Source organism: Protopterus annectens, chromosome 1.part1 (assembly GCF_019279795.1).
Source record: "Protopterus annectens isolate FY-2018-M chromosome 1.part1, PAN1.0, whole genome shotgun sequence".
Classification (NCBI taxonomy): Eukaryota; Metazoa; Chordata; order Ceratodontiformes; family Protopteridae; genus Protopterus; species Protopterus annectens.
The window spans coordinates 1,921,656,415-1,921,680,462 of record NC_056726.1 but is presented as its reverse complement, the minus strand read 5'-3'; positions in this window follow the sequence as shown (position 1 = coordinate 1,921,680,462).

Sequence of the window (24,048 nt, the reverse complement as noted above, 5' to 3'; positions counted from 1 at the left end):
GGGGAATATGAAAGGTGAGAAGCGCAGAGAAGGGAACATGTTAGTGCATGTTTATCATTTCACTTATTCTTTCATAGCAGAATGACATTTCAAAGTGTCCTTCAGTATGGATCCGATGGCTTGCTTCCTGTCTAGTATAATATTTGTGCTGAGTAGGTTCTATCATGGGATTTGGAAATCATGTCTAATAATGAATGACATCTACAAGCAATCAGGATATATTAGTTAGTAAAATGAATGGTGTATTGTTCATTTCTAATTAGTCAGTGGCAATTTCATAATTGTTACATTACTGTTGCTTTTATTGATGATTTTTATATTTTTAGGAGACAGGATCTTGATTTTCTAATCTCCGATATAAGTGAGTTTCCGTGCAGTAAGGAGATTGTTATTCTGTGCTCAGCTGACTCACGTGAATGTTATATGGTATCTTAACAATGCAATAATCTTTCTATATAAAGAAGAGAAATACTCAATATCTTTAATAAAGGAGTTGACTCAGATGTTTTGAACTATTTTCAATTTTTCTCCTAGCTGAGATCTGTTACAGTCTACCAATCTGGTTTAGTACAGTTTATTTCTATTAGTACAATGTTAAAATGACTCTATAATTTCTGAAAGTTGTGACCAGTATGAGTCAAGGTCCTGTCATCTAATGTTTGGAGCATCTTTTCTGTACAGGAAAATCCACTGTTGTGAAACACATCTCTTTGGCTCAAGAATGATTTGAACTATGGTCTAATTTTTGTCAAATATAATTATAATGTTCTTTATCTCTAGATGAGAGTGATATAATAAATAGCTGTATAGTACTACTGTAATTGTTTTGAAAGTCATACATTGGATCGGTCTGTATATATCTACATCTATATATATATATATATATATATATATATATATATATATATATATGGATTCCTATTACAAGAACGAAAGTTCACTACTTCGAACTTGTAATAGGAAGTCTCACTTCTGCGAAAGTTCACTTTAACAAAAGTGAACTTTTGCATAAGTGCACTTCACCGAAAACACTGCAGCACAGTGGAGGACATAAAAAACAAGCTATGCCCTCCACTATGGTGCGATAGTCACAGACCTTAAGGTTAGGGCACTGGTTAGGGTAAGGGGATAGTTAGTAAAGCTATTCCCTTACCCTATCCCATGCCTTAACCCTAAGGATCGTGACTATCACACCATAGTGGAGGATATTGCTATGTCCTTCAATGCACTGTAGTTGTCACGGACCTTAGGATTAGGGCATGCATCATGGTAAGGGGATAGCCCTATGGGCTATCCCCTTACTATGACCCGTGCCCTAACCCTAAGGTCCATGAGTACTGCACAGATGTTCAGTACAACACCCATTCGTTGTACTGAACTTCGCATAAGTGCACTTTCGATTAAGTGCACTTTCGCTGCAGTGAGCATCCCATGCACTATTTCAAATTAGTGAAAATTCGATCTAGTGTATGGAACCCATATATATATATATATATATATATATATATACATATATATATATATATATATATATATATATATATATATAAATATATATATATATATATTTATATATATATACACACACACACACACACACACAGCCTGCGTTTTGTAAGTTAATATTTTTTCTTTTCTTTTCCCTTTTACTCAGCTTCACTAGTAATGATTAAAGCTGAAAAATATATATTTAATTTAAGAATAATGACTACATTTTTGTGAGCTTACAATAATTGCTCACTCCATTTTATTTTTGTCATTAGAATTATTTAATCACTCACAGATTTCTCTTCATAGTGCATTGATGCTATAGGACAGCTATAATTTACTTCCCTTTCCCTCATTCAGGGCCTTGGTGATGGTCTCAAAGAAGTCCACCAGGTTTAACAAGCATGATCTCCCTTTGACAAATCCAAACTGAGTAGGGTCAAGTGTTTGGAGATTGACTATACCTTTTCTGTATTGCTCCATGGCTTTGCAAATAAGACTAGTCAGGCTAGTACGTCTATAGTTCCCAGGGTCAGTGGAAGCACCACCTTTGTGCAAGGGAATAATGGTGGCCATTTTCCACTCAGCTGGGATAAAACCGGTACTTAGACTATAATAGAAAAGAGTAACCAATGGTGTTGCTAATTCTTGTTGGACCCATGTAGGACGCCACCTGAGATGTTATCAGGTCCCATAAATGCTGAGTTTTTAACCTTAGAGAGAGCATTTACAACCTGCTCTTTAGAGATACAAGGACAGGTAGTAGGGATGTCATGGGGTACGTGTGGCAGGGACAGGGGAGTGAAGTTTTTACCAAACATGTCGGCCAACAGGTTAGCTATGTCCACAGGTTCAGTATATGTGGTATTATTAACTACCAGTCTGGCACAAATTTGGGCCTTTACTTTTAGTTTACAGATGTAACTAAAGAATGCCTTATAGATGTCTTTAGTTGAGGAGGCTAATCTGGATTCATAGTTTGCTTTGGAGGACTCCACAAGAAGTTGTATTCACTTGTTTAAGCCGAGGAGGGAGTGTTTACAGTTTAGGGCTCACTCCCACTTACTCTTAGACAGTAATTTTTTCCTCTTATTCTAAAACATGTTAATAGCAGTTGTCTACCAGGCAGGTTTCCTCTTCCTGGAGGAGCTTGTTTTGGTCCTACCAGGTACATTTGAAACAATGCAGTTGTATGGGTGCTTGTATAAAGCATTGGTGTAGAACTTGGCATAGTTGTAAGTTTCATCCAGAGGGGGTAGAGCAGTGAAGCTATTTATACCAAAAATAAGAGGTTATAATCTGCTTTGAAGAAGTTTTTTGTTTAGTTGTTGCTAGGGGATGGTTAGGTATGATAGTTACTTCAAATGAGACAGATCTGTGATCAGATCTCACCAGAGAAGACCTCACAGTGTAGGTGCTACAGTGGTCCCCACATATTGGTAAGCACCAGATCCAGGATGTTGGCACCCCTTGCAGGGGTGTCAGTCAGCTAGTCTAGGGCACTGGAGTTAACAAAGTCAAGGAACCTTTGGGGAAGTGAGTTTGAGCACGAGTAATTTACCCAGTCAATGGATGGGTAGTTAAAGTCACCCAAAACCATGGTGTTTGGATGTATCTTGATAGACTCAAGTAGATCCAAATAGGCAGAATGGGTGTCCTGATTCATGGACTGGGTCCTGTAACTGGCAATGACTGAAGTAGATGGCCTATCAACAGTTAATTACACTTGAATTATCTCCAGGGAATCATGCATACCATAGACAGCAATCTTTCCTTTGACATACACATTAACACTATTAAATCTGTCAACAAAAAACTTGGCTCTCTGTACAGAATAAAACCCTTCCTATCACCCACAACTAGAACTACTATTGCACATACTCATCTAATCTCTACACTCCTCTATGCCTCTTCCATTTTCACCAACCTAAGAGCAACCTCAGTAAGTTGGAAAGCTACAGTAATATACCCAGATTTGCTACTGGTAACCCATTTAAAACTCACCACTGTGTTAACTTAAAGCAGCTTGAATGGCTGGAACTACAGAATCTGATCAAGTACCACCAACTAATCATTGCACATAAAACTCTCTACCAACCTTCCAATACTCCTAGTCTCTCTACCATCACCACCCCCTATAATAATCTGAAGTCCATACGTTCATCTCAGAAACTTCTAGTCAAAACATCTAAATCATACAACAGGGCTGGGGATTCTCTCTTCTCCAATACTGTGGGAAAATTCTGGAATCTTCTCCCCTGTTACCTTTCCTCTATTTCCTCTTTATCACTCTACAAAAAAAGACTGAAACTTTTCCTCAAAACACTCTGTTCATGCCACTGTACTAAACCTCTCCTCTACCCAAATTATGCTCTGTCTCCCCCCCCCTTTTTTTTCATTTTAATTAAGTCTTCTGTCATTTCCTTTTTAACAATATATGGCCTCTATGCTCTGTATGCCATTAATTTCCTTCTCTCTCTCTCTCTCTCTGTTATTTGAAAAGAAAAAAAAAGTATTAAAAATATTTTATTATTAATTTTTCTTTGTAACTACTACTGATGATTAAGCAGCCTCTTTCATTGTGTAATGTACTGTATATGACATCAGACTGTATACCACCTGTTTTTTTTCTTTGCCATTAAGTGAAATTCTTTACATGTACATTGAACTAGATTGTTTGCCTCCTTTTTGCATTATGGAATGTACATCCATGTCATTTTTGAAACTCCAGTTTACATTGTATTTGATATCTCTTCTTCAAATGATTTCCTATTAACCAGATTTGTCAGTGTATATATTACTATAATTTCATTTTTTATATTTCTTTGTAATTTTTTTATGTTAACAGCCTCTACTGAAAATGGACATATATCCAGTTAGACTAGCCCGGTCAACAAATGTAAAATAAAATAAATAATAATAAAATAAATACTGTTTAACCAATCTGGAGGTGTATTTATCTTTAATGAATATTGATACAATGCCTCCTTTAGTTCCCATGCCTTCAGTTTGTGTTCTGAATGTGTGGAAGAAGGTGTAACCCATTATAGTTGGGGCACTCTCCACAACCTTGAACCAGGTCCTTCTGACTGCACAAATGCCTGCATCTTCTGAGGTGAGGACTGCTTCCAGTGAGTGCAGTTTAGTGTTAAGACTTCTAAAATTTAGTAGCATAACCTTGAGGTTGTTTTTAGATTGGGTTTTTACATCAGGAATTTTGTCATTGAGACACTGCCTAAAAAGGCAATATGGGGGGATGGCAAGAGCCTTAGTCAGTAGCCAAAATCTCAGGGGTGACAGATGAAGACAATCTCTGGCAAAGCCTCAAGGTCTGTCAATCATGTCATCCCAGACTGACAGATACTGGATCCCCTTAGAATGACAGCAGAAACTTAACCAAATATTAAAGTCAGTCATTTTCTGTTTGTATTGTGGAATCATCCTAGGAGAAAGTAAAATGCTGCTTAAAGCTAGGGACATACCTGCCTGAGAAACATAGTCTGAAAGCTCAGTCATGCCTCTATACATATAGTCCAGAGAGGTACAAGTAGTTCACACCAACATGGACTATGACAGAGTCATAACAGTACCTATTCTTAGAAGACTCGAGTTGATGTGTGATATGGTGTAGCCTAGCACCTGACAAACAGCTGACCATGACCTTTTCCTTATTTAGCCTGGTGAGAGGGACATCTGTATGTTTCATGATGGAACCATAAAAGACTAATATGTTTGTTTTTGTTGTTGTAAGGGCTTGGCAGGTGAGACACTGGTGCATGAGCTAATATGTTTATTGTGTTCTGCAGAGGAAGTATTATATGTAGCATGCTTAGCTTGTGTTTGTGTTTGGGAGGTCTCTGTTGTTTAGGTAGGTTTCTGGTGAGGACCTTTGGATATGTAGGTATGTAGGTATGTGTGATGTGGGTTTGGGTGGAATAGGAGGTGAGGTGAGGTGTGCCTGCTGACAACCTGCTCATTGTCATATGATGATAATGGTTGCATTTCTCACATGTTGAATTTGTGAGGAGTAGGAGTAGAGGGTTTTTGGTGAACATGAGGCAGTTGCTACACTGCCTCATGATAACAATGTTGACAAAGCTGCCTGGAGAAACTGTGGAAATTGTACATCCATAGTGTTAGGTAAATTTATACGGTCAGGAAAAGAGGTCACACTTAGGAATGGCTAGTGGGTGAGAGGTGTGTTGGTACATCTGAGGCTAGGCTTAGTGTTTCACCTGACAATAGATAAGGGCCATGAAAAACCTTTGGAGAACCACAAGCAAAGTGCTAAGGGAAAATTTAACAAGCAAAATGTTTGCATCTATAGTCACCAATAGTAACCACTGCTATGCAGCAGTGCACAATGGTGTGATACATGCAAACAAGTGCAAACTCGGGACTTAAATAAAACAAGAAATAACCCTTATAACTGAACAAGCCAATAAGGGATTTTCTCATTGAGCTGTAGTCAAACCACCCTCAAGTAGATGGAACACAGACAGTACTCTTTTCCCACAAGCATGCAGAAGGGGCTTCACCAACAAAGATAGCTTAAATTTGATGCTCAGAAGTTACAGAACAGACCCAGTAACAGCAAACCTGGAAATGGGCTATGCTACAGCTGAACTAGTACAGTATACAGTAAAATGTGGATAAAAACAGTTCAGACAATTCAAACAGACAATGGAATGCAAATACAAATTAAAAGTGTAATATAAGAGCAAAAACAGGCACTTATATTTAGTTGGAAGCAATGGATACCTCAGATCTTTCATTATCGCAGTGAAGAGCTGGTTTTAGTGAATCCAGTCTAGATTCAACAAATCTAAATCCGGCCTATGCTATAAAATGCAGTACTACTAGAAATTCAAAATGCATAAAATCACAATCACAACAGCAAAAAAACAGTTTAAATAAAGCAGCAATTCACCAGCAATTCCCAGCTTAGAAGAGTGTAAGCCACACTCTCCCACCACAAGAGTCTAGACCACAAACCTTCCTTATGTAAAACATCTGGTTTTAAAGCCCAAGTACTTAAGACAGAACTAAGAAACTTCAAAAAACAGACACAATAGGCCTTCAACTAGAAATGTACTGCTTAGAATGGTGTAGGCTATCCCCTCCTGCCACAAGAGTTTAGACTATGAATCCTCCTAATGTAAAGTAACTGGTTTGGAACCCAAGGTCTTAATTCAGAACAATGTCTCTTAGAATAAGAGGCACAATAAGCCTTCACCACCAATTCCCAGCTTAGAATGGTGTAAGCCACACTCTCCTGCCACAAGAGTCTAGACCACAACCCTCCCAATTTAAAATAACTGGTTTGGAGCCCAAGTGTTTAAACCAGAACTAAGAAACGTTCCGAATAACAGACATGATGAGCCTTCAACTAGCAAGTCCCAGTTTGGAAGGATGATGGCTATCCTCTCCTGCCACAAGAGTTTAGACCACAAATCTTCCTAATGTAAAATAACTGGTTTGGAATCGAAGTGCTTAAACTAGAACAATGACACTTAGAACACCAGGCACAAGAAGCCTTAACCCCAGCAATTCCCAGCTCAAAAGGGCAGAAGCTACCCTCTCCTCCCACAAGAGTGTAGACCACAAGCCTTAATGTAGAATAACTGTCCTGAAGCCCAAGTCCTTAAATAAAAACTGAAGAACTTAGAGTAACAATTACAATTTAATCAAGCTTCTAACAAGCAGTAATAAATGCAACAGAATAAATGCAATTCATCACATTTAAGAACAAGCAGCAAAAGCAAAATAAGGTAATATTTTAATAACAAGGGCTTTAACATTCTGTAAATTACTCTTTTGACTTTCAGTCAAAGTTGTTTTCCTTTTATTATAAAGCTTAATGATAGTATGGTTCAACCTTGTGGGTTTGTTTCTGGTGCTTTGCTATATACTTCTTCCTATGGGGTACAGCTGCATCTCTGCAGCTGTTTACATGCTGGTTTAGTGTGGTGGTGTATATTTCTGTGTACTCAGTGGAGTTAACTGGGTTTGTTGGGGATTTGAAGCTTTCCAATTTATCACTTAGGAGTAGGCAGCTTGTGCTAAAGAAATTTCTAAGGGTACCATGGGATGAAGGAATCTCTGTTTTTTGTTATATTTCAAAGGAGACTGCTTTATGGTCAGACCTAAAAAATGAGGAAGTGACACAATGGATTGTGAAAGATGCTCTCTAACATGTTATTCCCCTAGTAAATATGTTGACAAATTGTTCCAGGTCATTTGAATTGACATAGTTTAGAATTCTCTGTGCTTGCATATTAGTAGTGGTGCAGGTTTCCCAGTCTATAGTTGGACAGTTTAGATAATCTAGGAAAATGGTATTGGGTTTAATACTGAGTGATTCTAATTCCGGTAGATAGAAAATGTGGCTTTCTTTTGTCATAAAGGGAGTTCTATAGCTAGCTATTATATGGTACAGGACCTTTATGACAGTTATTTGGACATGAAAAAGCTCTAATTTATCATGCTGCTTTACCACTATTGATGTAAGTCTCTTCTGGATGCAGACTGATAACTTACACATTTTTTCCCCTCCTGCACAGTAGCTGGTCTAAACTTGTTGAAAGAGTTATAGCCTTCCATAACCAGAGTGCTCTTCTCTATTTTAAACCATGTCTCAGTTACCACACAAATGTCAGTATCTTCCAGGATGAGAATGGTTTGTAGGGAGTGAAGTTTCTTGTCCAGGCTCCTAGCACTAATCAGTAACACCTTCATATTTTCCTTTGCTTGTTTCATTATGTTTGCAGATTTATCAGGTTGGCATTACTTAAAATAGACACTATGGTGGTGAACAACATCTTTGCCAATAGTCAAAACCCTACAGTGGACAAATGGAGGTCATCACTGATGAAGCAGTGTAGTCTGTTGATCATGCCCTTTCAGGCTGACAGATATTGGATACCCTTTGAATAACACCAAAACTATTGTGGTATCTTAGAGAAAATAAAATGCTGCTCAGTGCTTGGCTCCTACCTGTCCTGAACACATAGTCAGAGAGCTTCAGCATGTCTCTCATCATATAATCCAGGGCAGTACAGCTGAAGTTATTGACACTGACATGAGCTATGACAGAGTCATACTGGTATTTGTTGTTTAGGGACTTCAGTGCATGTGTGATCTGATGGACCCTGGCACCTCACAAGCAACTAACTATCATTCATTCCTTGCTCAGCCTGGTAAGAGCCACATCTGTATGTCTTACAGTGGAAAGACTCATAGCAAGAATCTTTGGCTGGGTCAATACCTGTCTTATGGGCTCAGCATCTGTGACTTTGGGACTTCTTGTACTATGTGAGGAAGTAGGCTTAATATGCTGAGTGTGCTTTGTGCTTGTGTTGTGTTTTGGAGGTCTTTCAGGTTTAGTCAAGTCAATCTTTCGAACCTCAGCATATGATGGATTATGTTGCTTGTGAGGGCCGTGGAGAGGTGTGATGTGTTGTCTACTGTTGACGATTTTGGTGTCTGAGTTCACTTTGTGTGATTTTTGCCTCCAAGGATATTATATATGTAAATCTCTCATAAACTGTGTTATGGTGTTTGAGTAATCGATGATTATCAGACAGCATAATTCAATTCTTACACTGTCCCTAGATACTCCTCTCAATTAGGCTGGCTAGAGAACTTCTCGGGAAGTGCTGGTCCATATCGACAGGAATACTGTGGGGCAGGGATAAGTAAAACTGCTTGTAGTTTGTTTTTTATAATAATGTTTAGGTGGACTTGCTTCAATATAAAACAACTAGACTAGAAACCTTCTTCTGCCAGGAACAAGAACCATTAATCTCATTATGGGAAAAAAATCACTAATTTGATACAAAAATCAGTGCAAGTAATATCAGTACACTCATTATTAACCAATTTTATCAAAGGTATTTTAGGCTGGTGTGTAATTAAAGGAGAGAGACTTTGTAAAATGATTTTTATGTACTTATTGTCTATATTAAATTCTTGAAAGCTGACAATGTCGAATCTGACATTGTCGACATGAGAATAGCGTTAACTGCAAAACATTGAACAAGTAAACGGAAATCTCCATAAGGGGAGATTTCCATTTACTTCAATGTAGTGTGGTCTCAGAGTTGGTATATTTAAGTAGCAGGGGGTGCAGGGGGATTTGCCCCCCTGCCTACACTGTTTAGTTTTTTTTTTTGTTGTTTTTATTTTTTTTTCTGAACATCCGATGTTTTAACAGTTCGATCACTAAAGGTCAACCTTTATTGATTTGAACTGTTAAATATTAGATGTTGTAATATATACCCCTTATTGTCTACAGCCAATAAACAGAAAGAAGGAGGGAATTATATTGCCAAATTATCATAAGGGGCAGGCAACAACAGATACACTTGTTTTAAGAACACAACTACAACAGGGTAGATGGGAGGGAGTAAACAATTAGACCCTTAGCTCTGAGCTAACTGGCCTGGAAAGTGCACTTGTGTACACTTACCATAAATGTAGATGTTCGAGTGTATTCACTGTTGCAGTCATTACATTTGGGTAATCCTGCTGGCAGGTTGCCCTCAGTTGACCTGAATTCCAAAGTCCTGGGTCCTGCGTCGGCTGCTGTCCCCCCTTCCCTGACGTCAGGCTGTCAGGGGTATAAAAGATGCCACCAATGCCATTTTCTTTAGTTTTTCTTGCCCCAGATGTCAGGTGCCCCCTAAAAGGGTAGCCAAGATTTATATATATATGTGTATATATGGGTTTACTTCTTTTGACCTAACTCCCATTTGCCTGACACCCATTTGCCTGAGACCAAATGACTGAAATTTCATTTGCCTGACACTTCATTTGCCCGACACTTCATTTGACTGATAAGTATTATTAGCAAGAAAATGGAATATGCCCCCTTTTCCACTGTAGTTCGACCCTGGAATTAGAATATATAGTTGGGGGGTGTGGGGGGCGAAGCCCCCCACTTACTTTTCTTTCACTAAGCAATATTACATCAAAAGTTAACAATATCATATGAAATGAAGTGGGGGGCTTTGCCCCACACTAACTATATATTCTAACTCCAGGGTCGCACTACAGTGGGGAAGGGGGCATATTCCATTTTCTTGCTAATAATACTTGTCAGTCAAATGAAGTGTCGGGCAAATGAAGTGTCAGGCAAATGAAATTTCAGTCAAATTGGGTCAGCAAATGAGTGTCAGGCAAATGAAAGTTAGGTCAAAAGAAGTAGACCCATATATATATATATATATATATATATATATATATATATATATATATATATATATATATATAAATACATGCACCAATATAAACTTTACTTTCATCTACAATCAAATACTCCACATAGGTTTTATAAATCAGAGAAGGAAAGATAGGTACCATCAGAAGAAAAGGGGGATGGCGGGTGGGTAACCTGGACTGCAACAGTGAATACACTCAAACATCTACATTTATGGTAAGTGTACACAACTGTACTACGTTCTTCGTGTTTCACTGTTGCAGTCATTACATTTGTGTAGAGTCCCAAAGCTATGGTTGGAAGGCTGGAGCTAAACAGCATTAGGAGCAGCTATTAGGCCCTGCAGAACTGCAGTGGCAAAGCCTGCCCTGGATTTAGAGTAGAGTGGTAAATGATAGTGCTTTGTAAAGGTGTGCACTGAACTCCAAGTAGCAGCCTCTAAAATGTCCTTGGTTGGTACTCCCCTGAGAAAGGCTGCTGAAGTGGCTGCAGCTCTGGTTGAATGTGGCCTAATGCCCTTAGGCACTGGCATGCCATGGTGTAAGTAGCAGAAATGAATGCAGTGGCCTATCCACTTTGAAATAGTCTGCTTTGAGATAGACTTTCCTTGTGGTCCTGCAGCATACGCCACTAGTAATTGATCTGTCTTTCTGAAAACTTTGGTTCTGTCCAAGCAGAAACTAAGCTGTCTGTGTATGTCCAAAGAATGCAAAATTCTCTCCCCCTTGTTCTGTGGATTTGGATAAAATGTTGGCAGATGAATAGGTTGATTAAAAGCCACACTGAACACCGCCTTAGGCATAAATGTTGGGTTTGTCCTCAGAGAGACCCTGTCTGGATAAAAAATGATAAAAGGTTCCACAGCCATATGTGCCTGTAGCTCTGAAACTCGTCTTGCAGAAGTTATTGCTAGGAGCAGAGCTGTTTTCCAAGATAAAAACTTTATATCAGCAGTAGCAGCTGGCTCAAAAGGAGGCAGAGTGAGTTTTTCCAAGACATAGTTGAGGCCCCATGCAGGCATTGGTGATCTCCTTGGAGGCCTTACATTTTTGGCTCCTCTGAGGTATTGTTTTAGTAAGGGATGAGAAAAGATTGGTGGCTCTGTATTGTAATGAGCCGAAATGGCAGAGGCATGAATTTTAATAGATGAAAAAGATAGGCCTTTGTCCAGCATCTCAGTTAAGTATTGCAAAATCTGAGGAATATATGGCACAGCTGTATCAGTTCCTTGTGCCTGGTTCCAAGCACAGAATTTTTTCCATTTTCCAGCATAATATTTTCTAGTACTAGGCCTTCTGGCCTCCAAAATGACATCCATCACAGCTTTACTGAGAGGTGTGTTTTAAATGTCTACATTATCCGCCATGCTGCCAGGTTTAAAGTCCTGAGTTGGCTGTGCAGGATCTGATTGTTTTTCTGGGACAGTAGATAAGGTATTTGAGGTAAGGTCCAAGCTGGGCATTGAGACAAGTTCTTTAGGAATGGAAACTAGTACTGGTGGGGCCAGTCTGGGGCAATCAGTATAATTTTTGGCTTTTCCTCTCTGACCTTTAGGAGTACCTTGGGGAGGAGAGGCAGTGGGGGAAAGGCATATACTGATAAGTGTTTCCAGCTGAAAGATAGGGCGTCCACTTTCCATGCTTGTCTGTAATAAGTCCTTGTGCAGAATCTTTTTAGCTGGTAGTTGTGAGGGGAGGCAAAAAGATCTATATCCGGGCATCCCCATTTCCTTGTTATCATGCTGAAGACTTGTGGAACCAGCTGCCACTAATGCGGATCCATGAGGTTTCTGCTTAGTTCGTCTGCCAGAGTATTTTTCCTTCCTGGCAGGAATTGTGCCTGCAGATGTACTTGGTAAGCTAATGCTGTGTCCCACAAAGTCATGGCTAGTCTGCAAAGGGGGTATGAATGTGTGCCCCTCTGCTTGTTTATATACCACATGGCCATGGTGTTGTCTGTCTTTATCAGTAGTTGTCCTGGATGAATTAGGTCCTTGAAGGCTGTCAGGATATTTAGAACAGCTAGCATCTCTTTTTGATTGATATGTAGATGCATTTGGTTTGAGGGCCATGTGCCCTGAATGCATCTTCCTGCCATGTGGGCCCCCCCAGGCATAATCTGATGCATCCGTTGTTAGTGTCTGCCTAGCTGGGGGTAATGTGAATGGCTATCCCTTGTTTTGGTGACAAGCCTTTGCCCACCATCAAAACTCCTGTTGTAAGCAGGGAATCAGCGTAATAATCATTTCCAGGTTGTGGCAATGTTGTGTCCAAACACTTTTTAGGTACCATTGAAGTTTCCTCATATGCAGTCTTGTATATGGAATTAGTAGGATTCAGGATGCCATGAAGCCCAAAGCCTGCAGAATTTTTCTTGCAGATAACTGGGCCTTTGTTGCCAACATTTTAAAATGGGTAGTCAGTTGCCTTTGTTTGCCTGGTGTAAGATAAGCCATCTGGGCAGTTGTATTTAAGCTTGCACCCAGGAATATTATCTCTTGAGAGGGTACTAGTTTTGATTTATTTTCAATGACTGTGTACCCTAGGCATGTTAGAAGTCTTTTTACAAATGCCAGATGCTGTTGAAGAATGTCCTTGTTCTCTGCTTGAATTAGACTGTCGTCCAAGTAAGGATATATTTGTATTCCTCTTTGTCTGCAGAATGCAATTACTGGTGCCAGGCACTTTGTAAAGACCCTGGGCACAGTAGGTAAGCCAAAAGGCAGTGCAGAGAATTGATAATGCATTGAGCCAGCCTTGAAACTGAGGTATCTTCTGCATAATTGTCTGATTGGGACATGCAGGTATGCCTCTTTTAGGTCTAAAGTCACAAGCCAAGCGTTCTTGCCCAGCATGGGCAGAAGCTGCTGCAAAGTCAACATCTTGAATTTTGGTATCTCCAGGAATGTGTTCAGAATAGATAGGTTAAGTATTGGCCTCCAGGCCTTGCCCTTTCTGGGTACCAAGAACAGTCTTGAGTAAAATCCTTGTCCCTGCACTTGCTCTGGTACTTGTTGAATGGCCCTCATGTCCATGAGGAATGAGACTTATTTTTGTGCCTCTGCCCATTGATTTTTTGGCAGATCTGGCCAGCTGTTTGCCTTTGGCAGGGTATGAAAATGGAACTTGTAGCCTTGTGACACGATATTTAGAACCCACTTGTCCTGGGTTATAATGTACTAATTTTGAGAAAAAAGTGCTAATTTTCCCCCTAAGGGTCCTGCCAGGAGCTAAGAGCTTGGTGCAGGCAGAGGGAAGTCACTGGGACTGTTTCCTGTATGGTTGTGATTTGTCTTCTCCAACTTTGGAGGTAGAGGCACCCCATTGCTTTGACCTGTAAGAACCTTGCACCTGGGATCTGCCTCTAGGGCACCAGGATCTGCCCCTTTGAGGTCTGTCTGACACAGAAAAGGATCAATTCTTTGTTGGCCAGTGTCTGCTAAACCTAGGTGGCTGTACTTGTAAAAAATCTTTGACAGTTTGCATAGATTTAGCTTTGTCCTCCATTTTCTTTAACACCTCTTCTGCCTTAACACCAAAGTATCATGCTGTAAAGGTGCATCTAATAATTTAACTTTGACATGATCAGGCAGATTTTGTTCCTTTAACCAAGCATGCCTTCTAATTACAGAACCCGTAACTGCGGCCCTGCAGGAGGCCTCCAAAGAATCAAAACCACATTGCAAAGTATGCTTTCCAACTTGTTCAGCTGCATGCAATAAATCCTGCATTTCCTTGTTTTCTGCACATTCTGAGTTTAACAACATTTTCTGTGTAAGCAATGCCATGACATGTTGCTGATATTTGAGCATATGAAACTGACAGTTTAAGGCCCTTATAACCAAGGTAGCAGATGTGTAAACCTTTTTTCCCATCTATCCAGTGTCCTAGAATCTCTGTCAGAGGGGATAGGGTTTTTTGCAGTGGAAGCCTTAACTCCTTTGGGACCCTGTGAAATAGTTTCTGAGTCTGCAGCAGGGTTTTTAAAAAGGAATTTATGAGAGTCAGGAACCCTGTAATATCTGTCAGGCGTAACAGGAGCTGGAGGTAAGGAGTCTGGGGTAAGACTAGATTCTGAAAACACATCATCTACAATGTCTAACAAAGGTGGAATGGCTAGTGGCCAGTGTTGGGGTAGTAATAGAAAATATTCCAGTTCAGTAGAGGAATCAGAAGAAATAGAAACCTGATCTGAAGATTCATAGTCAGTCTCTTGCCTAGGCCTCTTATCAGGAGGGGGATGGGAACCCCTGATCAAGGTAATCAAGTCTTCGGCCATTTTGAGCAGCTGTTTTTGGGCATAGAGGCCTGTCCACATGGCTCTTGAGTTTGTTTCTTTGCTTTAGAAGGTGCTTTAGCTTTGTCTTTGAAGTTGGTTTGATGTAGAGATGTTTAGGTCTGAATACAATCTCAGAAGTCGGTGCCTGCTCAGCGGCTCCGGAACCATCTGAAGGAATAGTATCCGAGGCTCCAATACTTTGAGTTTCCAGCGGCACGGCCGACTCCACGTGGGAGTCAGTAGCAGCCTGCGACTCTAAAGTAGCGGGCGCCAGGGGCTGTGAAAGCACCTCACTGAGAACCAGCAAACAAGCGACTGGCTTAGAAGAAGCTTTGTTGTCGGTTTTGGGCCTCGGTTGTCTATCTCTCTCCTTTTCTTTGTGTTTTTTGTGAACTCCAGTACTCGGATGGCTATCTGATGACATTTCTGGATAATTAAACCGGCGTCCAAAATTGTTTAAAGCAAAATCATACCGACGCTTAAAATAGTGCGTTGGTTAAATCTACCACAAAACCGACAACCAGAAACGTTGTGATCAGGGCCTAGACAAGGAATACAGTAAGAATGAAAGTCCTTATGAGGTATTTACTTTCTACAAGAAATACAATTATTTACTTTTTCTGACATCGGTCTGGAGCAAGAAAAAAGTTTCCCCAACGGGGTACTTAGCTTTATTGAAGTCTTTGGATCTGAAACTCAAACATGAATATCTCAGGAGTAGGCCGACCGGCACTTGCGAACTGCTTCTGCTTCGGGCACTGAGCGGCAAGAAAGACTAAAGAAAATGGCGTCAGCCGCATCTTTTATACCCCTGATGAGCTGACGTCAGAGAAGGGGTGACAGCAGCTGACACAGGTCCCAGGACTTTGGAATTCAGGCTGACTGAGGGCAACCTGCCAGCAGGATTACCCAAATGTAATGACTGCAACAGTGAAACACGGAGAACATCTGGCCCAATGCAAAGACAAGTCCTGAACTAGCCTGACATATGCTCAGTATGTAAGCATGAAATTAGGGCTTAATAACAACAGTTAGACCACTTAAACAGCAAACTGCAGTTCAAATATAGGTTCATATGTTCAGAGGCAGTTACTGGCCTATCGACCCAAAGGTCTTTATAAACCTAGCCGTGTGTATCCAATATAATATCAGAGAAACCCAATATAAAATATCTTCCCTAAACTTGAGATCTTAGTTAGCAATGACTGCCCATATCTAGGAGGGTCATAGGTGAAATCCCTGGCAGGAATTTATGGTTTTCCATCCAGTCATCCAGAATACATTTAAACAGGGTCATAGAGGGGCCTTTGTTTGATGTGACTTGGTAGCCTATTCCAGAGGAGTGGCAACCTCTGTGAGATATATCTGTCTCTCCAGCAGGTCCTTCTTATGTTGCAAGCCAGGTTAAGGTCCCTGGACCGGATGACTCTTGTCCAATTTGACTTGCAGATGTGCAGCATTTCCATTAGGTTTGAATCTGAGATTGCTCTGTAGGCTGGGCACAAGTGTCCTCTAAGTAGTCTGTACACTACTGAGTACAGTGACAGTGATTTCAGTCTGTCCATATAAGACAGGTGCTGGAGAACCTGAATTTAATTAGTTAGAAATTTCTGAACTCTCTCAGGTTTCTGCAGGTATCTGGTATGGTACATACCAAATGGAGCATTATATTCAATAATAGTACTGATGAGGGACGAGTACATGGGGAGTTATAACCTCTTTTGCTCTTGAAGAGATGCCATTACTAATCAGGTGAGTGATGTAGAATACCTTCCTCACAACAGCAAACACATGGTGGTCGAAGTTTAGGTCACAGTCAACTTCTGTTCCCAAGTCTCTTACTACAGAATTGGTACTTAGGGTAGTACTGTTTATTTTATAATCAGCAGGGACATTGTTTTTACCAAAGGGAATGATGATGCATCTATATAACGTTTAATTTAAGACCATGGCTTTGACACCAATCATTGGTCTGTGTAAGCCCCTTTTGAAGAACGCTGACATCACTAAGGGGTTCAATGACATCACCTAGTTTGCAATCATCCACAAACCTGGTTAGCCACAGATCCTTTGTTTTAGCCTGGACTTCTGAAAATTGTATGCTAAACAAGAGGGGGCCCAGCACTAATCCTTGTGAGACCCCACTGGTGACAGGTCTACTGGTAGAGGTGAAGTCTCCCACTTTGAGTGTCATCGATCTGTGAGCCAGCTTGGAATACACCTGACAACATAGGAGTTTATATTCAACTGAGTTAATTTGTCAATGATGCCTGAATGTGGGATTGTGTCAAAGGCCTTGGCCAAGTCAAGAAAGGCTGTGTGCAAAGCTTTGCCTTCATCTGTGGGTCTGGTCACATTCTCAAAGAAGTCTACTAGGTGTAGCAGGTCTGGCCTACCCTTGACAAAACCAAACTAGGACAATTCTAGGGTTTGGGTCACCTATATCCTTATTTATGAAATCCATGATGATTTGTTCTATTGCCTTACAGTTGAGGCTGGTTAAACTTATGGGTGTATAGTTACTGAGTCTGTTGCTGAGCCACTCTTGTGGAGGGGGATATCAGATATAGTTTTCCATTTAGTGAAGACAAAGACAGTATTTAGACTGTGGTTAAATAGAGTGCTTAATGGAGTAACTACCTCTTGTTTAAAAACGTTGTTTAAGAATGTTAAGAACGCAGCCCAGAATACCATCTGGTCCCATGGAGGCTGTGTTCTAAGTCTTGGAAAGAGAACTGATGACTTGATTTTTGGAGATACAGGGAAGAGGTGATGCTGAAGACATGGTTTGTGATATGCTTGGGGGGGATATGGAGTTGAAGGTGAAGTTTTCACCAAACCTGTCTGCTAGCAGGTTTGCAATTTCCACAGGATCAGTGTGTACGACACCAGCCACAATTAGTTCAGCATACATCTGAGTCCTACCTTTTAGGCTGTGGATGTAGCCGAAGAAAGCCTTATGGTTATCCTTGGCCAGGGTTGCTAACCTTTTCTCATAATTACTCTTTGAGGATTGTATGAGTTGTCTTATTTGCTTGTTTAGGCTGAGGTGGGTGCTCTTCCATTTCTGGGCTCTCACATTTGCATGTTTAGACAGCAGCTTATTTTACTTATTGTGTAATCTGGTAATGCTAGACATCCATCAGGATGGTTTGCTTATTTCCTGAGGATCTTGCTTTAATCTTACCATGTATGGCTGTGTCTTTAAATTTGTGCAGATGTTTGTACAGGGCATTAGTGTGTACCTTATTATAGCCGTCAATGCCATCTGTGGGAACTGGAGGTTGGAAGTCTATTATACCCCCCCTTAGGAAGGTATAGTTAGCTTTGGTGAAGATTTTTAGCCTGACTTCTCCTTTGAGGAGTTTTGGTGCTATTGCTACTTCAAAAATGACTGATTTATGGTCAGATTTAACCAGTACATGCCCTACACTTGAGAACTTGAGATATTGCATTGGTCACTCATATTGGTAATGACCATGTCTAGAATATTAAAACCCCTTGTGGGGTGATGCACTATTTATTCCAGGCTGTTTGAGTTAACACAGTCCAGGAAATTTTGTGCAAGTGAGTTTGGGCATGTATAAGTTTCCCAGTTAATGGAGGAATAGTTGAAATCACCCATGACTAGGGTGTTGTTATACTTTAATTATCCCAAGTAGGTCTAAATAAGCTGTATGGGTTTCTTGGTTCATGGAAGGAAACATGTAACTGGTGATGACATAAAAGGGGGTCTTACCCATGGTAATTTGGGCTTGGAGTATCTCCATAGAGTTATATTGTCTAACCAGTCTAGAGGTGTAATTATCTTTAATGAAGATAGATACTCCACATCCTTTGGTTCTCACACCTTCAATCTGCAGTCTGAAAGTGTGGAAGGCATTGTAGCTTTGTAAGGTGTTTACTGTGGCCTTGAACCAGGTTTATGTGACTGCACAGACATCAACAACTTCCAGGGAGAGGAGTGCTTCCAGAGAGAGTGAAGTTTCTGATTTATACTTCCAGCATTTAGCAGCATGACCCTTAGTTTATTTGTGTTTGATATTTTCACATTGCAAATTTTGTTTTTGTGATGGCATTATGGGGGAGGCAAGTGCTATAGCCAGCAACCAAAAGCCTAGAGGTGCCAGGTAAAGTCCATCTCTGGCAAAACAGCATGGTCTATCCACCATGTCATCCGAGGCTGACAGAAACTGGATCCCCTTAGAATGACACCAGAAACGTAGCCAATAACTGTAGTCAATCATTTTCTGTTTATATTGTGATATCATCCTATGCAAGGGTAAAATGCTACTCAAAGCTAGGGACATACCTGCCTGGGACATATATTCAAAGACCTCAGTCATGTCTCTTTTCATATAGTCCAGAAAGGTACATCTCAGTCATTCACACCAACATGAACTATGACAGAGTCATAATGATACTTGTTGTTGAGAGACTTAAATGAATGTGTGATCTTGTGAATCCTTGCACCAGACTGACAGCTGACAATAACTTCTCCTTTTTTAACCTGGTAAGTGGAGTATCTGTATTTGTCTCACTATAGTTGCCTATAACTAAAACATTTGGAATAGATGTTCATTGTCTTAAGGGTTTATTTGATGAAACACTGGTAAGATGTTTTTATGTGTATTGGGTGCTTGGTCTTTAGTGTTAGGTGTAGCATGTTTGTGTTTTGGAGGTCTCTGGTGTTTAGGAAGGTTTCTGGAGATTACCTCCCCATATGAAGGTTTATGTGTTGGGTGCATGTTATGAGTAGGAGTTATGGTGTGGGTGCTGATAACTTGTTTAGTATTGCTGTACTGGGAACAAGAGAGTAGTAATTCCAGATTCTTAGTGTGGGAGCATCTCTTGCAAATTGTACTTGAGTGATTTAGGAGTAAAGGGTTGTCAGTGTACATGAGTCAGTTGCTGCATTGCCTCAAAAAAAAACATGTCAAGCAAGCTTGCAGGAGAAACAGAGGGAAACTGGTAGTCCATAATGCAAGGTTTAAACCAGGTATCTCCACAGATATGGAAAAAAAGATGGAGGTATCTGATAGGGGGGCTATTTTAGGGGGACTAACAGCAGAAGGTCTATAAAAAGGGGATCTATAGGTCTGATGTTGATAGATGAGAGGAAAAATCACTGCTGTGTGGGTCACTGAACAGCTGAGAGCTGTTTAAAAACTGTTCTGCTAGATAACTGCCACTTCAAAGGGAAAATAAGTCTGTTGGCTCTTTTACATCTATAACCACCAAGAGTTAGCCCCCCGTGCAGTGGTGTGGAATGGTGCACTATGCACAAACAACAGCAAAGCATCTAATAAAAAGAAAGCAATGAAAAGGCTCAAACTGAGCCCTGCACCAATGAAATAGCTCAGACTGAGCCCGGACCAATGAAATAGCTCAAACTGAGCCCTGCACCAATGAAATAGCTCAGACTGAGCCCTGGACCAATGAAATAGCTCAGACTGAGCCCTGGACCAATGAAATAGCTCAGACTGAGCCCGGACCAATGCAATAGCTCAAACTGAGCCCTGCACCAATGAAATAGCTCAGACTGAGCCCTGGACCAATGAAATAGCTCAAACTGAGCAGTGAACTAGTAACCTTCAATTATCTAATCCTACTGTATGCTCCTGCCATGAGGGCATGGGAACGGGGGGGTTAATATGTCCTGATTTTTAGTGCTCAGTCCCCAAACAGAACTGAATACATCCAGCCTGAATCCAATCTATACTACGGCCAACAAAAGTGCACCAACAGAATAAAAGTAGAATTTTTTTTTTCTGAAATTAAATAGGCAACAGAGTAAAAAGAAGCACATTTTTTCCTAAATTAAATATTGCAACAGAATAAAACAGCAGAACAGATCTTTTCTTAAATAAGATAAAAGCAGCAATTGGTGTGAAATGCAGTCAAGTGCAACAAATGCAGTAGCAAAATTGAAACTTAGCATTCATACGTCTCTCGGATGGTTTGGTATGATCAGAGGAGCAGAGGCTTATTTCCTAACTCTCTGGAGCCTTTCTTAAACAAGCACCAACCTGCACAAAACATGTCCTTAAGTATAATACAGTGGCAGAGCAGGTAATAAAAAGAAAGCAATGAAAAAGCTCAGACTGGGCCCTGCACTAAAGACATAGCTCAAACTAAGCCTTGAACCAGTAACCTTCAATTAGATAGTCCTACTGTACGCTCCTGCCATGAGGATGGAGTGGGGGTTCTCCAGAAAAAGTTGTCCTGATTTTTAGTGCTCAGTCCTTAAACAGAACTTGATTCAGCTGGTGTGAATCCAGTCTATACTATGGCCAACATAGTGCAGCCATGTCATCCCAGGCTGACAGAAACTGGCTCCCCTTAGAATGAGACCAGAAACTAAGCCAATTGTTGAAGTCAATCATTTTTTGTTTATATTGTGGTATCATCCTAGGTGAGGGTAGAATGCTATTCAAGGCTACAGATATACCTGTCTGGGACACATATTCATACAGCTCAATCATGTCTCTCTTCAGATCCCCTTCATATCATCATATACAAATCAGTGAAATAGAGAAGGTTGAGACCAAAACGCTAAACTTTCTAATTAGCAAAACACAATGCTGAAAGTTCAGAACACTGAAATACTACTAGGCATGCACCAGCACCAGCCTAGCTGCCCTAATTTTGTAAATTTGCTCAGAGCTTCGAGAATAGGTAAATTAAAGGTTTTAAGGTTTTACCATAATTCACATGTTGCAAGGATTGTTGGTGGAGATCATGGTACAGTGCGGATCAGGACATTTAGCCTTTACCCCCACTGTAGTGCGATCTTAGAGAGTTGATATATATATGTTTCAGGGGTGCAGGGGGTGCAGCAAAAAACATTGTGAAGTGTATAGTAGCCCATTTAGTGGTTATTTTTAATTGTTTTTTAATATTTGTAAGTATTTAGGTTGTTGCATGAATAGTTGTCTTTCAGTGTTGTGACCTTTCAGCATTGTAAAGTTTCATTGATTAGATACTTTGGAATTTTGGTCTTGATGTTCTGTGGTTTGCTGATTTGGTATGCGATGATCTGAAGTAGATCCCTCTTTTCATATAGTCCAGTGAGGTATGTCTCAAGTCATTCACACCAATATGAACTATGATGAAGCCATAATGGTACTTGTTGTTGAGAGACTTGAGTGCACGTGCAATCTGACAGATTCTGGCATCCAATAGACAGCTGACTATAACCTTCTCCTTGTCCAGCCTGGTGTGTGTTTCACAATGGATTCATAATGGAGTCAACTATGTCTAAACAATTTGGTTTAGCTGTCTTTTGCATTAGGGGCTTATTTGGAGAGACAACGGTGCTTGTGTTTTTATGTGCACTGAGTGCTGAAGGTGCTGTATTAGCTTTAGCATGATTGTGATGGAAGGTGTCTGGCAATTAGGTAGGTTTCTGGTGAGAACCTTTGCGTATGATAGTTTATGTGTTGAGTGCACTGTTTGTGTAGGAGTTGTAGTATGTGGGATGACAACAGGTTCATTGTCACTGTTCTGGGAATGAGAGAACAAGGATTCCAGATTCTTAGTGTAGATGCATCTCTCACAAATTGTACTTGAGTGATTTATGAGTAGAGGCTTGTCAGTGTACATGAGGTAGTTGCTACACTGCCTCAGGATACCCCTGTTAATCAGGTTGTAGAAAATGGAGGGAAACTGACCATCCATAATGCTAGGTAAAATCCTATTTTCACAATGGGGAGAGAAAATGGAGGGGTGTGGTATAACTGAATGCTCTAAATAGGGTCTATACCAACAGGGTGCTCTATAAAGGGTCTATACCAGCGGGGGTCACTTAATGGTACGAGATTATTGCAGATTTGGTAGTTTTGGGACTGTTAAGGGGCAAAAGTACAACTGAAGTGCTCTCTGAGCAACTAAGTGCAATTTAAGGACTTCCTGGCCAGATCATTGGCAGCTACTAAGGGAAAATGTATATACTGCTGTTTTTACATCTATAACCAGCAATGGTTACCAACACTGCATGGTACTGTGAGATGATGCATGGAGGTGCACTACTCATAAACAGTTGAATACAGCAGAGAAGTGGTTGTTCGCCTAACTCGGTGCAGCTGTGTTAAAACAAGTGCAAACTTGTGCAAAGCTGTGTAAACACGGGGCTTGTGTAGCAACAGTGAGCAAATTGAATTAAACAATTTAACAAATAAAAAAGCTCAAAACTGAGTCCTGCGCTAGCAACCTTCAATCAGATGAATTATAACTGCCCTGTCCTGCCAAAAGGTTGCAGGGGGACCCCGCCTACAAAAAATAGCCTGGTTTAGTGCTCAATTTAATAAACAGAGCCAGATTCAGCAGATCAGTATCTAGTCTATGCTACAGCAGACAAAAAGTGCAACAAATCAGGAAGAACAGTTTTAAAAGATCATCAATATAGCAAAAAATACAGTTTAAAAGTGCAAAATACAGTATGAAATTGTACTTAAGGTTAGCAGAATGCAGCAGATCCCTGGGATTGCAGAGATGAATACAGCACAGCAGTGTCTGGTCGCCTAACTCTGTGGAGCTGTGTAAAAACAGTGAACAAACAGAATTAAACAATTTAATTAATAAAAATGCTCAAAACTGAGCCCTATACCAGCAAGCTTCAATCAGATGAGTCCTAACTGCACTAACCTGCCAAAAGGGTGCAGGGGGGCCTCTTATACAAAAGATAGCCTTATTTAATGCTCAGGTTAACAAACAGAAGCAGATTCAGCAGGTCTGAATCTAGTCTATATTACAGCAGAGAAAAGGTGCAACAATTAGCAAGAACAGTTTTAAAAATCAGCACTATAGCAAACGTACAGTTTAAAAGTGCAAAATATAGTATAAAATTGTACTTATGGTTATCAGAATGCAACATATTCCTTTTATTGCACAGATGAACTGTTACTACTATGACAGGCTTACAGACTCTCATTAAAGCAGATACAATCTCTTAAAATGCATTAAAAATCAGATCAAGAAATGGAAACAATTATTTGTCTTTCTCTGTCTAATAGAACTATTATAAAAACATGTAAATTAAACAAAATAACAGTGAATAGCAA